The sequence below is a fragment of the Macaca nemestrina genome, chromosome 2 (assembly GCF_043159975.1).
Source record: "Macaca nemestrina isolate mMacNem1 chromosome 2, mMacNem.hap1, whole genome shotgun sequence".
In the NCBI taxonomy this organism is placed as follows: Eukaryota; Metazoa; Chordata; class Mammalia; order Primates; family Cercopithecidae; genus Macaca; species Macaca nemestrina.
This window is the reverse complement of record NC_092126.1, coordinates 38,833,847-38,849,718: the sequence shown is the minus strand read 5'-3', so window position 1 is coordinate 38,849,718 and position 15,872 is coordinate 38,833,847. Positions and strand designations below refer to the sequence as shown.

General features: G+C 41.6%; 1 protein-coding gene across 2 annotated transcripts in view; it reads right to left on the bottom strand.

Annotated features, from left to right (window-relative positions):
- Positions 1-15,872, bottom strand: part of LOC105469912 (propionyl-CoA carboxylase subunit beta) — a 92,530-nt gene that overhangs the window by 60,778 nt on the left and 15,880 nt on the right. The gene's annotated exons all lie outside the window — the stretch shown is intronic.

Sequence of the window (15,872 nt, the reverse complement as noted above, 5' to 3'; positions counted from 1 at the left end):
TCTCTGCTATACCCCGAAGTCCGGTACCCTGCGGGTCAGCCCCCAAGGGCCATCCAGCTTCCATCTCCCAACACTAAGTTCACTTCGTCTCTCTCATGACAGGGAGGAAACTTAGCATTTTTTGGAGATGCGATGAGCTTAAGAATTTTCAAGAGCTTATCAATCAGTCAGCCTTTGTTCATCCCCAAGCAGATGTGTGATGGTATTGTGATGGACCTTTACTGGGCACTCTGCCAAATAACTGGAGTGGCACTTGTGCTTTAGTCCATTTAGCTATCCCTTTCACCCTGGCATTTCATCAACCAGAGGGAGAAAAAAATAAGACGTCAAAAAGCAAGAGAAGCCCCTTATGGGTCTTTCAACTCTCACATCTATTTAGATGCAACTAGATCCCCGCAAGGAATACCAGATCAATTTAAAGCTTGAAATCAAATAACTACAGGATTTAAGTCAATGTTTTAGTAGGTGACAATTAATAAAAACATAGACTGGATAAACTACATCTATTACAACCAACAGAAACAAGCTTTTCACAAATTAAATGAAAAACTCAGGTCGACCCCAGCTCTGGGGCTACCTGACCTGACAAAACTTTTGACACTCTACGTGTCAAAAAAAAAAAAAAAAATGGCACTTGGAGTTTTAACCCAGACTGTGGGGCCCTGGCCAAGGCCAGTGGCCTCTCAAAACAACTAGACAAGGTTTCCAAAGGCTGGCCCCCATGTCGAAGGGCCCTAGCACCAACAGCCCTGTTAGCACAAGAAGCAGATAAGCTAACTCTTAGGCAAAACCTAAAGTCTCCCCATGCTGTGGTGACTTTAATACCAAAGGACATCATTAGCTAACGAATGCTAGACTAACTAGATACCAAAGCTTGCTCTGTGAAAATCCCCGCGTAACCACTGAAGTTTGCAACACCCTAAACCCCGCCATCTTGCTCCCGGTATCAGAGAGCCCAGTTGAACATAACTGTGTAGAGGTATTGGACTCAGTTTATTCTAGTGGGCCCAACCTCCGAGACCATCCTTAAACATCAGCACACTGTGAGCTGTATGTGGATGGGATCAGCTTCGCCAACCCCTGCAAAGTGACTCTGAAGACGATGACAAGCCCTGCTCCAGTCACACCCGGAAGCTAACTGGTCTACGCACGGCTGAAGCATGAGGAAACTCATCACAGGACTCATTTTCCTTAAAATTTGGACTTGTACAGGAAGGATTTCAACTGACCTTCCTCAGACCGAGGACTGCTCCCAGTATATACATATAGTCACTGAGGTAGGACAAAAGATTGCTACAGTCCTATTATTTTACAGTTATTGTAAGTGTACCGGGACTCTAACAGGAACTTGTTTATATAATGCTATTCTATCCAAGGTATGTAGCCCAGGAAATAACCAACCTGATGTGTGTTATGACCCATTTTAAGCCTCCCATAATCACAGTTTTTAAAATAAAACTAAAAACTGGTCCTTTTCTAGGCAACACAAGTAAAGTAATAGCTAGGACAGAAGAAAGAGAGGTCCCGAAGCATAAAACCCTAAAATTTAATGCTTGTGCCACTATCAATAGCAATTGGCATGGAATAGGATGCGGTTCTTTAAATTGGGGGGAAAAAAAGTTACATGGCAGGAAATAAATATATCTGCCATGAATTAGGCTTATTTGCAAATGTGTGTAATTACTGGTCTTGTGTCATCTAGACTACTTTAAAAAAGGATGAAAGAGATCCTGTTTAGCTCCAAAAAGGAGAAGGCAGCCCCTCCTGTACGAGTGGAATCTGCAACTCCTTGAAATTTATAATAATTACAAATCCCTTAAACCCAAGGTGAGAAAAAGGAGAACACACATCTCTGGGCATTGATGGAAAAGGACTAGATCCCAGAGTAAATATCTTAGTAAAAGGGGAGGTTCGTAAACTCTCTCCGGAACCAGTATTTCAGACTTTCTATGATGAACTAAAAAATGTGCCAGTACCAGAGACCTCAGGAAAAACCAGAAATTTGTTTTTGCAATTAGCCGAGCATGTAGCGCAGTCTCTAAATGTCATCTCATGTTATGTTTGTGGAGGAACTGTAATGGAAGATCAATGGCCATAGGAAGAAGCCCGAGAATTAGGGCCTACAGACACAGTTCCTGTTGAATTCCCAGCCCAAAAAATCACCCTGGTAATTTCTAAGTTGTAAAAGTCTCGATTATTGGACAGTATTGTATAGCTAAAGAAAGAAAAAAATTCATTCATCCTGTAGGACGACTTAGTTGTCTTGGACAGAAACTGTGTAATAGTACCACAAAAACAGCCACCTAGTGGGGTTCAAACCACACTAAGAAAAATCCATTCGGTAAATTTCCAAAGTTGCAGACAGTTTGGACCCGCCCAGAATCCCACCGGGACTGGACGGACCCCACTGGGTTATACTGATACATGTGGACATAGAGCCTATGCTAAGCTGCCTGACCAGTGGACAGGTAGTTGTGTTATAGGCACTATTAAACCATCTTTCTTCCTACTGTCCATAAAAACAGGCGAACTCCTGGGCTTCCCTGTCTATGTTTCCCACAAAAAGTGAAACATAGCCATAGGTAATTAAAAAGATGATGAATGGCCTCCTGAAAAAATTATACAATACTATGGGCCTGAAACTTAGGCACAAGACGGCTCATGAAGATACCAGACCCCCATTTACATGCTCAACTGAATCATACGGTGGCAAGCTGTCCTGGAGATCATCACTAATAAAGCCGGTAAAGCCTTGACTGTTCTGGCCGAGCAAGAAACTCAGATGAGAAATGTTATCTATCAAAATAGATTAACTCTCAACTACTTGCTAGCAGCTGAAGGAGAAGTCTGTGGAAATTTAACGTTACCAATTGCTGCCTGCACATAGATGATCAGGGGCAAGTAGTCGAAGATATAGTTAAAGACATGACGAAACTGGCACATGTGCCTGTACAAGTGTGGCACGGATCTGACCCTGAGGCCATGTTTAAAAATGGTTCCCAGTGCTAGGAGGATTTAAAACTCTTATAATAGAAATTATAGTAGTAATAGGAACCTGCTTACTGATCCCTTGTTTACTACCTGTACTCATTCAAATGGTAAAAGGTTTCATGGCTACTCTAGTTCACCAGAGTGCTTCAGCACAAGTGTACGACATGAATCACTATCGATCTGTCATGCAGGCAGACATGGGTAGTGAAGATGAAGGTGAGAACTCCCGCTAATAAAATGAGTGAGAGTCTCAAAGTGGGGGAACAAGGGAGGAGACCACCCCTCATACTGTCTTATGCCCAATTTCTGCCTCCAAAGAAAGAAGAAGTAAAAACTAAAAGGCAGAAATGATATCCACAGGCACACAGCCGGGTGCCGCACCCTGGGCCTGGTAGTTAAAGACTGACCCATGACCTAAGCAATTATGTTATCTATAGATTCCAGACATTGTATGGAAAAGCAATGTAAAAATCCCTGTCCTGCTCTGTTCCATTCTGATTACCGGTGCATGCAGCCCCCAGTCACTTACCCGTTTGCTCAATCGATCACGACCCTCTCACACAGACCCCGTTAGAGTTGTGAGCCCTTAAAAGGGACAGGACTTGCTCACTCTGGGAGCTCAGCTATTGAGACAGGAGTCTGGCCGATGCTCCCGGGCAAATAAACCCCTTCCTTCTTTAACTTGGTGTCTGAGGGATTTTGTCTGTGGCACTTCCTGCTACATCACCATTGCCTGCAAAACCCTGGTTAACCAGGAGGTCCTGCATCTGTCCACGTGACCAATTCACTACTATTATAACCAGCATTTGAGAAAGCCAGCACACTAAGGCTTTCTGTAACCAAGGAACCTCAAAGAGTCTACCTCACTCCCCTGCCACCCCCATCAGCGCTAGTGTTGGTATATCCCTTGCTGGGAGACTTGAGGACAGGTCCCCTTACCGATCACTTGCAGACATTCCCCAGCACCAGCCTGGAGTTGGGCAGCCCCACTGGGTGGCTAGACCCAGAAGAACAATAGCAATCAATGTAACCTGGCTCTCAGGAAGTCCTACTCCTAAGGGAAGGAGGAGACCACCATACCAAGGGAATACCCAGTGGGACAAAAGAATTCGGATGGCGGGCCTTGAGTTCCAGATCTTTCCACTAATGGGAAGTTCCTCTCAGCAGAGACACAATTGCAGTGCTGGGCTCAGAAGGGAAAGTCTGCAGCTCTACCCCAACAATCAGGCAGCTTTGCTGCTCATGCAGGGTCTTGGAGAAGGTATCTTCTCTCCCACCTTGTCCACCACTACACAGACACAGCTGGGGCTTCTCCACAGGAGCGTGGCATAGGCGCACCTATAGACAGCCTTCCTGGAACACTTCAGAGTGACTGCATCCCCACAGAAGGTACCCCCTCACCCCCACCCCCACCCCCACACTGGCCCAAGTTCAGGCTTGCAAGAGGGGCAGAGTCACAAATTCCTCTCTATGTGGAACAACAACAGTCCTACAGATGAAAAGAAGTGCCTGTCTGATCCGAACAGCTGGAACACTAGGGCAGGATCAAGTCTGGGAGATGACTAGCTTTTCTACTGGCCTGGCAGGGGAGCTGAGGTGGCTCCCACCCTTCCCCCTGATAAGACCTCAGTACATCTATTTGAGAGTTCCCCCAGCCACCTTCATCAAGGCTGGAACCACTGCCTTATTGAGTACTGCATTTGCCCATTAGCTTTAGCCACAACTGGTTCCTACCCAGGGACACCTCCCCTACTGGCCTGAAGCCTTAACCATCAACTTAGTAAATAAAATACAGGGGAAAAATTAAATTAAAAAGTGCACACCACAGGGGAAGGAGATAAGCTTCAAGAGACCTTTCCATCTCAACCCCTTAGGAGACAGGGAACTTGCGCACACATCAAGTACATATCTATTAAACACAGGCCAGGCACAGTGGCTCACGCCTGTAATCCCAGCACTTTGGGAGACCAAGGCAGGTGGGTCACCTGAGGTCAGGAGTTTTTGACCAGCCTGGCCAACATCGTGAAACCCCGTCTCTACTAAAATTACAAAAATTAGCCAGGCATAGCGGTGCACGCCTATAGTCGCAGCTACTCGGGAAGCTGAGGCAGGAGAATCGCTTGAACCCAGGAAGCAGAGGCTGCAGTGAGCCAAGATTGCGCCACTGTACTCCAGCCTGGGCGACAGAGCAAGACTCCACCTCAACAAAAAATAAATAAATAAATAAATAAAAACAACCAGTATCTAAAGAAGCCATCATACAAAGACTCTCTATAGCCAAGGAACTCATACAGTCTTCACTCTAAAAGCATTAAGAATCTTCACTCTAAAAGCATTAAGAATCACATTAGGCTATAATAAACTAAAAACATTAAAGTCACATCTTTAGTGGGGAGGAAAAAGAAACTTAAAAAAACCACAGCCAAATCAAAAATAAATTCAAGAACAATGAGAAGAAATACTCTACACAAACGAGAAGGAACCAGAAAAGTAATTTTGGTATAAGACAAAACAGGGTTCTATCATACCCCCAAAAGATCACACTAGCTCCTCAGCAATGGATCCAAACCAAAATGAAATCTTTGAAATAATCATATATATAATTCAGTAGGTTGATTATTAAGCTACTCAAGGAGACACCATAGAAAGGTGAAAACCAACAAAAAAAACTTAAAACTCAATTCAGAATACAAAGGAAAAATTTTCTACATAGATATCATAAAGAAAAAACAATCAGAATTTCCGGAAATGAAAGACACTTACGGAAATACAAAATGCAATGAAAAGTTTCAACAACAGACTAGAACAAGTAAAAGAAAGAATTTCAGAGCTCCAAGACAAGGCTTTCGAATTAACCCAATCAGACAAAAATAAAGAAAAAAGAATCAAAAGGAATAAATAGGCTGAGCACAGTGTCTCATGCCTATAATCCTAGCACTTTGGAAGGCCAAGGTAGGTGGACTGCTTGAGTCCAGACTTCGAGACGAGCCTGAGCAACATAGCAAATTCCCGTCTCCACAAAAAATATAAAAATTAGCCGGGAGTGGTGGCATGTGCCTGTAGTCCCAGCTACTCAGGAGGCAGAGGTTGGAGGATTGCTTGAGCCCAGAAGACAGAGGTCACACCACTGTACTACAGCCTGGGTGAGAGAGCAAGACCCTATCTCAAAGAAAAAAAAAAAGAAGAAGGAAATGAACAAAGCTTCCAACAAATATGGGATTATGTAAAACAACCAAACCTAAAAATACTTGGTGGTCCTGTGAGAGAAGAGAAGGCCAAAAGTTTAGAAAACTTATTTGAGAGAATCCTTGAGGAAAACTTCCCTGGCCTTGCCTGATATTTCAATATCCAAATGCAAGAAGCTCAAAGAACTCCTGGGAAATTCATTGCACAACGATTATCACCAAGGCACATAGTCATCAGGCTATCTAAAGTCAACATGAAGGAAAGAATCCTAAGAGCTGTGAGACAAAAGCACCAGGTAACATATAAAGAAAAACCTATCAGACTAACAGCAGATTTCTCAGCAGAAACCTTACAAGCTAGAAGGGATTGAAGTTCTATCTTTAGCCTCCTTAAACAGAATAACTGTCACCCAAGAATTTTGCATCCAGCAAAACTAAGCTTCCTAAATGAAGGTGAAATAAAGTCATTTCAGATAAACAAATGCTGAGGGAATTTGCCACTACCAAACCAGCATTACTCTTCAGAAGAAGAGTTCTAGATGTTGCAACAAAAGTTCAATATGCACCAAAATAAAACCTCTTGAAAGATAAAACTCACAGGGCCTATAAAACAACACAATGAAAAAAAAAAAAAACAAAGTAGGTAACAACTAAAACGATAAATAGAACAGTACCTCACATTTCAATATTAATGTTGAATGTAAATGGCCTAAATGCTCCACTTAAAGATACAGATGGCAGAATGGATTTTTTAAAAATCACCAAAAAAAAAATCTGCTGTCTTCAAGAGATTCATCTAACACATAAGGATTCGTATAACCTCAAGGTAAAGGGGGGAAAGAGATATTCCATGCAAATGGGAACCAAAAGCAAGCAGAAGTAGCTATTCTTATATCAGACAAAATAGACCTTTAAAGCAACAACAGTAAAAAAGAAAAAGAAAGAAAAAAAAAAGAAAAACAAACTCTCAATAAATTCGGTATTGATGGAACATATCTCAAAATAATAAGAACGATTTATGAAAAACCCACAGCCAATATCATACTGAATGGGCAAAAACTGGAAGCATTCCCCTTGAAAACTGGCACAAGACAGGGATGCCCTCTCTCACCACTCCTATTCAACATAGTGTTGGAAGTTCTGGCTAGGGCAATCAGGCAAGAGAAAGAAATCAAGGGTATTCAATTAGGAAAAGAGGAAGTCAAATTATCCCTGTTTGCAGATGCCATGATTGTATATTTAGAAAACCCCATCGTCTCAGCCCAAAATCTCCTTAAGCTGATAAGCAACTTCAGCAAAATCTCAGGATACGGAATCAATGTGCAAAAATCACTAGCATTCTTACACATCAATAACAGACAAACAAAGAGCCAAATCATGAGTGAACTCCCATTCACAATTGCTTCAAAGAGAATAAAACACCTAGGAATCCAACTTACAAGGGATGTAAAGGACCTCTTCAAGGAGAGCTACAAACCACTGCTCAATGAAATAAAAGAGGACACAAACAAATGGAAGAATATTCCATACTCATGGATAGGAAGAATCAATATCGTGAAAATGGCCATACCGCCAAAAGTAATTTATAGATTCAATGCCATCCCCATCAAGCTACCAATGACTTTCTTCACAGAATTGGGAAAAACTACTTTAAAATTCATATGGAACCAAAAAAGAGCCCGCATTGCCAAGAGAGCCCTAAGCCAAAAGAACAAAGCTGGAGGCATCACACTACCTGACTTCAAACTATACTACAAGGCTACACTAACAAAAACAGCATGGTACTGGTACCAAAACAGAGATATAGACCAATGGAACAGAACAGAGCCCTCAGAAATAATACCACACATCTACAACTATCTGATCTTTGACAAACCTGACAAAAACAAGAAATGGGGAAAGGATTCCCTTTTTAATAAATGGTGCTGGGAAAACTGGCTAGCCATAAGTAGAAAGCTGAAACTGGATCCCTTCCTGACATCTTATACAAAAATTAATTCAAGATGGATTGGATACTTAAATGTTAGACGTAAAACCATAAAAATCCTCGAAGAAAACCTAGGCAATATCATTCAGCACATAGGCATGGGCAAGGACTTTATGTCTAAGACACCAAAAGCAATGGCAACAAAAGCCAAACTTGACAAATGGGATCTAATTAAACTAAAGAGCTTCTGCCCAGCAAAAGAAACTACCATCAGAGTGAACAGGCAACCTACAGAACGGGAGAAAATGTTTGCTATCTATTCATCTGACAAAAAGGGCTAATATCCAGAACCTACAAAGAACTCAAACAAATTTACAAGAAAAAAACAACCTCATCAAAAAGTGGGCAAAGGATATGGACAGACACTTCTCAAAAGATTTATGCAGCCAACAGACACATGAAAAAATGCTTATCATCACTAGCCATCAGAGAAATGCAAACCAAAACCGCAATGAGATACCATCTCACACCAGTTAGAATGGCAATCATTAAAAACTCAGGAAACAACAGGTGCTGGAGAGGATGTGGAGAAATAGGAATACTTTTACACTGTTGGTGGGACTGTAAACTATTCAACCATTGTGGAAGACAGTGTGGCGATTCCTCAAGGATGTAGAACTAGAAATACCATTTGACCCAACCAGCCCATTACTGGGGATATACCCAAACGATTATAAGTCATGCTGCTATAAAGACACATGCACATGTATGTTTATTGCGGCACTATTCACAACAGCAAAGACTTGGAACCAACCCAAATGTCCATCAATGACAGACTGGATTAAGAAAATGTGGCACATATACACCATGGAATACTATGCAGCCATAAAAAAGGATGAGTTCATGTCCTTTGTAGGACATGGATGCAGCTGGAAACCATCATTCTCAGCAAACTATCGCAAGAACAGAAAACCAAACACCGCATGTTCTCACTCATAGGTGGGAACTGAACAATGAGATCACTTGGACACAGGAAGGGGAACATCACATACCGGGGCCTGTTGTGGAGTAGGGGGAGCGGGGAGGGATAGCATTAGGAGATATACCTAATGTAAATGATGAATTAATGAGTGCAGCACACCAACATGGCACATGTATACATATGTAACAAGCCTGCATGTTGTGCACATGGACCCTAGAACTTAAAGTATAATAAAAAAGAAAGAAAAAAGAAAAAGAAGGTCATTATATAATAATAAAAGGAACAATCCAACAAAAAGATATAATCCTGAATTCATATTCACCTAATACTGGAGCTCCCAGATTTATAAAACAATTACTACTGGACCTAGGAAATGAAATAGCAACACAGTGAAATGCGGGACTTCGACACTCCACTGATAGCACTAGACTGTTTTTGTGGAGACAGAAACTCAACAAAGAAGCAATGGACTTAAACTATACCCTAGAACAAATGGACTTAACAGATATTTACAGAACATTCTACCAAACAATTGCAGAATATACATCCTTCTCATCAACACATGGAACATTCTCCAAGACAGGCCACAAAACAAGTCTCAATAACTTTAACAAAATTGAAATCATATCAAGTATCTTCTCAGACCATAGTGGAACAAAACCAGAAATCAACTTCAAAAGAAATGATCAAAACTATACAAATACATGGAAATTAGATAATCTGCTCCTGAATGATTTCTGGGTTAACAATAAATCAAGATGAAAATTTTAAAATTTGAAATGAATGATAGTAGTGACACAAGTTATAAAAACCTCTGGGGATACAGCAAAAGTAATGCTAAGAGGAAAGTTCAATGTTAAATACATACATCAAAAAGTCTGAAAGAACACAAACTGACAACCTACTGTCACACCTCCATGAACCAGAGAAACGGGTACGAACTAAACCCAATGCCAGCAGAAGAAATAACAAAGATCAGAGCAGAACTAAAGGAAATTGAAGCAAAAAAATAAATAAAACAAACTTGGTTCCTTGAAAAAATAAACAAAATTGGTCGACCATTAGTGAGACTAACCAAGAAGAGAGTAGATCCAAATAAGCTCAATTAAAAATGAAACTGGAAACATCATAACCAATATCATAGAAATGCAAAAGATCACTCGAGACTAACATGAATATCTTTACACACACAAACTGGAAAATCTAGAGGAAATGGATAAATTCGTGGAAACATACAGTCCTCTAAATCAGGAAGAAATAGAAACCCTGAACAGACCAAAAACAAGCAGTGAGACTGAATCAGTAATTTTAAACTGCCAACAACAAAAAAGCCCAGGACCAGATGGATCACAGCTGAATTCCACTAGACATTCAAAGAATTGGTACCAATCCTACTGAAATTATTCCAAAAGATTGAGAGAGGGAATCCTTCCTAAATCATTCTATGAAGCCAGTATCACCCTAATACCAAAACCAGAAAATGACATTAAAAAAAGAAAACTACAGACCAGTGTCTCCGATAAACATGGATGAAAAATCCTCAACAAAATACTAGCTAACCAAATCCCACAGCACATCAAAAAGATAATACAACATGATCAAGTGAGTTTCATCCCTGAGATGCAGGGATGGTTTAACATATGCAAGTCAATAAATGTGATACATCACATAAATAGAATTTAAAACAAAAACCATATGATCATCTCAGTAGGTGCAGAAAAAGCATGTGAAAAAATCCAGCATCTCTTTAAGACCAAAAAAAAAAAACCTCAAACTAGGCACAGGAGGGATTTACCCCAAAATAATAAAAGCAATATATGATAAACCCACAGCCAACATCACAATGAATGGGGAAGAGTTGAAAGCACTCCCCCTGAAAACTGGAACAAGACAAGGATGCCCACTTTCACCACTTTTATTCAACATAGTACTGGAAGTCCTAGCCAGAGCAATCGGGCAAGAGAAAGAAAGAAAGGGCATCCAAATTGGAAAACAGGAAGTCAAACAAGTACTGTTTATCAGTGATACGATCATATATAACTGGAAAACTCTAGAGACTCATCCAAAAGACTCCTAGATCTGATAAAGGAATTCAGTAAAGTCTTAGGTTACAAAATTAATGTACACAAATCAATAGCACTGCTATACACCAACAATAACCAAGGTGACAATCAAATCAAGAACTCAATCCCTTTTACAACAGCTGCAAAAAAATAAAATAAAATACCTAGGAATGTACCTAACCAAGGAGGTGAAGATCTCTACAAGGAAAACTACAAAATGCTGCTGAAACAAATGATACATGACACAAACAAATGAAAACACATCTCGTGCTCATGGAGGTAAGAATCAATATAGTGGGGGCCGGGCGCGGTGGCTCAAGCCTGTAATCCCAGCACTTTGGGAGGCCGAGACAGGCGGATCACGAGGTCAGGAGATCGAGACCATCCTGGCTGACACGGTGAAACCCCGTCTCTACTTTAAAAATACAAAAAACTAGCCAGGCGAGGTGGCGGGCGCCTATAGTCCCAGCTACTTGGGAGGCTGAGGCAGGAGAATGGCGTGAACCCGGGAGGCGGAGCTTGCAGTGAGCTGAGATCCGGCCACTGCACTCCAGCCTGGGCGGCAGAGCGAGACTCTGTCTCAACAAAAAAAAAAAAAAAAAAAAAGAATCAATATAGTGAAAATGATTATATGATCCAAAGCAATCTACAGATTCAATGCAATTCCCATCAAAACACTACCATTACCATCATCATTTTTCACAGAACTAGAAAAAACACTCCTAAAATTTATATGGAACCAAATGAGTCCAGATAGCCAAAGCAATACCAAGCAAAAAGAACAAATCTGAAGGCATCACATTACCAGACTTCAAAGACTTAAATCTAAGACCTGAAACCATAAAAATTCTACAATATTGGAAAAACTCTTCTGAACACTGGCCCAAGCAAAAAATTCAAGACTAAGACCCCAAAAGCTAATGCAACAAAAACAAAAATAAATGGGACCTAATTAAACTAAAAAGCCTCTGTACAGCAAAAGAAATAATCAGGAAAGAGACAACTCGGCCGGGCGCCGTGGCTCAAGCCTGTAATCCCAGCACTTTGGGAGGCCGAGACGGGCGGATCATGATTTCAGGAGATCGAGACCATCCTGGCTAACACGGTGAAACCCCGTCTCTACTAAAATACAAAAAAAATTAGCCGGGCGAGGTGGCGGGCGCCTGTACTCCCAGCTACTCGGGAGGCTGAGGCAGGAGAATGGCGTGAACCCAGGAGGCGGGGCTTGCAGTGAGCTGAGATCCGGCCACTGCACTCCAGCCTGGGCAACAGAGCTAGACTCCGTCTCAAAAAAAAAAAAAAAAAAGAGACAACTCACAGAATGGGAGAAAATATTTGCAAACTATGCACCTGACAAAGGACCAGTATGCAGAATCTACAAGGAACTCAAATCAGCAAGAAAAAATAATCCCATCGAAAAGCAGGCAAAGGACATGAATAGACATTTCTCAAAAGAAGATACACAAATGGCCAACAAACATATGAAAAAAATGCTCCCGTCACTATCAGGAAAATGCAAATGAAAACCACAATGAGATACCACCTTACTCCTGCAAAAATGGCCATAATTAAAAAGTCAAAAACAGCCGGGCTCAGTGGCTCATGCCTATAATCCCAGTACTTTGGGAGGCCGAGGCAGGTGGATCACCTGAGGTCAGGAGTTCAAGACCAGCCTGACCAATATGGTAAAACGCTGTCTCTACTAAAAATACAAAAATTAGCTGGGCGTAGTGGCGTGTGCCTGTAGTCCCAGCTACTCGGGAGGCTGACAGGAGAACTGCTTTAACCCAGAAGGTGGAGACTGCAGTGAGCTAAGATTGCACCATTGTACTCCAGCCTTGGAAACAGAGCAAGACTCTGTCTAGAGGAGAAAAAATAAAAAAGTCAAAAAACAATAGATGTGGCCAGGCACTTCACGTAACTTGTGTGAGTGTTCCATCTTACTGAAATCAGAAAAGTTCGTAACCAGTGCATAGTGAACCTATCTCACAGAGGCAACCCTTCTAACTCATTCTATGAGGTGAGAATTACTATAATACCAAAACCAAAAGAAAACATCATAAGGTAACTGTAGGCCAATGTCTCTTACTAATATTGATTCAAAAGTACTCAAGGAAATACTAGCAGAGCTCAGCACCTTCCAAAAAAGGATGATATACCATGACCAAGTGGGATTTATCACAGGAATACAAGGTTGGCTTCTAAACATTCTAAAAACCAATAATGTTACATACCATATCATTAGAATAAAGAACAAAAAACACATGATTATCTCATAGATGCATAAAAAAGCATTTGACAAAATTAAACACCCTTCATGATAAAAATACTCAAAAAATCAGAAGTAGAAAGAACTTCCTCAACCTGAGAAAGGGAATGTACAAAAAAAAAAAAAAAAACACCAGTTAACATCATGCTTAATGGTGAAAAATGGATGCTTTCTCCTTAAGATTAGGAACAAGACAAGGATGTCCACTCTTACTACTTTTACTTAACATTGTGCTACAGGTTCTAGGCAGAGCAATTAGCAAGAAAAAGAAATAAAAGGCATCCAGATTAGAAAGGAGTAAGTAAAACTGCCTCTATTTGTAGAAGACATGATCGTATATATAGAAAATCCAAAGAAATACACACACACACACACACACACACACACACCCCTTACTCAAGCTAATACACAACCTCAGCAAAGCTGCAGGATACAAGATCAACATATGAAAATCAGTTGTATCTCTATGCATTTGCAAAGAAGAATCCAAATAGGAAATTAACAAGACAATTCCATTCTGAATAGCATCACAAAAAGTAAAATATTTTGTTTTGTTTTGTTTTGAGACAGAGTCTTGCTCTGTCGCCCAGGCTGGAGTCTGCAACCTCTGCGTCCTGGGTTCAAGTGATTCTCCTGCCTCAGCCTCCTGAGTAGCTGGGATTACAGGTGCGCACCACGACACGTGGCTAATTTTTGTATTTTTAGTAGAGCCAGGGTTTCACTATGTTGGCCAGGCTAGTCTCAAACTTGTGACCTCAGGTGATCCCCCTGCCTCGGCCTCCCAAAGCGCTGGGATTACAGGCATGAGCCACTGCGCCTGGCCAGAGTGAAATATTTTAAATATAAGTTTAACAAAAGAAGACAGGTATGCTGCAAATTATAAAATACTGCTGAGACAAATTAAAAAGCTACATAAACAGAGAAACATTCCATCTATATGGAGTGAAAGACACAAAATGTTAAGATGTAAATTCTCACCAAATTCATCTACAGACTCAATGCAGTTCCTATCAAATCTCAGCAGGCATTTTTGTAGAGTTAAGAGCTGATTGGGCCAGGCACAGTGGCTCACACCTGTAATCCCAGCACTTTCAGAGGACGAGGCAGGTGGATCACCTGAGGTCAGGAGTTGGAGACCAACTTGTCCAACATGGTGAAACCCTGTCTCTACTAAAAATACAAAAAATTAGCTGGGCATTGGGGTGGGCGCCTGTAATTCCAGCTACTTGGCTGAGGCAGGGAATCGCTTGAACCCGGGAGGTGGAGACTGCAGTGAGCCAAGATCGCACCATTGCACTCCAGCCTGGGCGACAGAGTGAGACTCCATCTCAAAGAAAGACAACACAGACAGAAAGACAAAAAGACAGAAAGACAGACAAAAAGAACGAACGAACGAACTACCACCGGGCATGGTGGCTCATGCCTGTAATTCCAGCACTTTGGGAGGCTGAGGTGGGTGGATCACTTGAGGGAGTTTGAGACCAGCCTGACCAATATGGTGAAACCCCATTTCCACTAAAAGTACAAAAATTAGCTGGGTGTGCTGGCATGTGCCTGTAATCCCAGCTACTTGGGAGGCTGAGGCAGGAGAATCGCTTGAACCCAGGAGGTGGAGGTTGCAGTGAGCTGAGATCATGCCACTGTGCTCCAACCTGGGCCACAAAGCGAGACCACATCTAAAAAAAAAAAAAAAAAAAAAGAAGAAGAAGAAGAAGAAGAAATACCAAGTTGGAGGACTTTACACAACTTCAAAACTCCTATAAAACTACAGTAATCAAGACAGGTTCTATTTTAAGGATAGACATAGAACAATCGAAGAACAGAGTTCAGAAACAAACCCTTACATTTATGCTCAACTGATATTTTTATCGATGTGTCAAGACAATTCAGTGGGGAAAGAATAGTTACGTCAATTAATGGTGGGAGACAAGAATGATGTTAGACCCTCACGTCACGCCATATACAAAAATTAACTTGAAATGGATCACAGACCTACTATAAGAGAGCTGGCTGGGCGTGGAAGCTCACGCCTGTAATACCAACACTTTGGGAGGCCAAAGTGGGCGGATCACCTAAGGTTAGGAGTTCGAGACCCACACTCACACACGCACACACACACATACACACACAAATTAGACAGGTTTGGTGGCAGGCACCTGTAATCCCTGAGATTGCACCATTGAACTCCAGCCTGGGCAACAAGAGCGAAACCACATCTAAAAAAAAAAAAAAGGCCAGGCGCGGTGGCTCACACCTATAATCCCAGCACTTTGGGAGGCCGAGGTGGGTGGATCACGGGTTCAGGAGATCGAGACCATCCTGGCTAACGTGGTGAAACCCCATCTCTACTAAAAATACAAAAAAAAATTAGCCAAGCGTGGTGGTAGACGCCTGTAGTCCCAGCTACTCGGGAGGCTGAGGCAGGAGAATAGCACGAACCCAGGAGGTGGAGCTT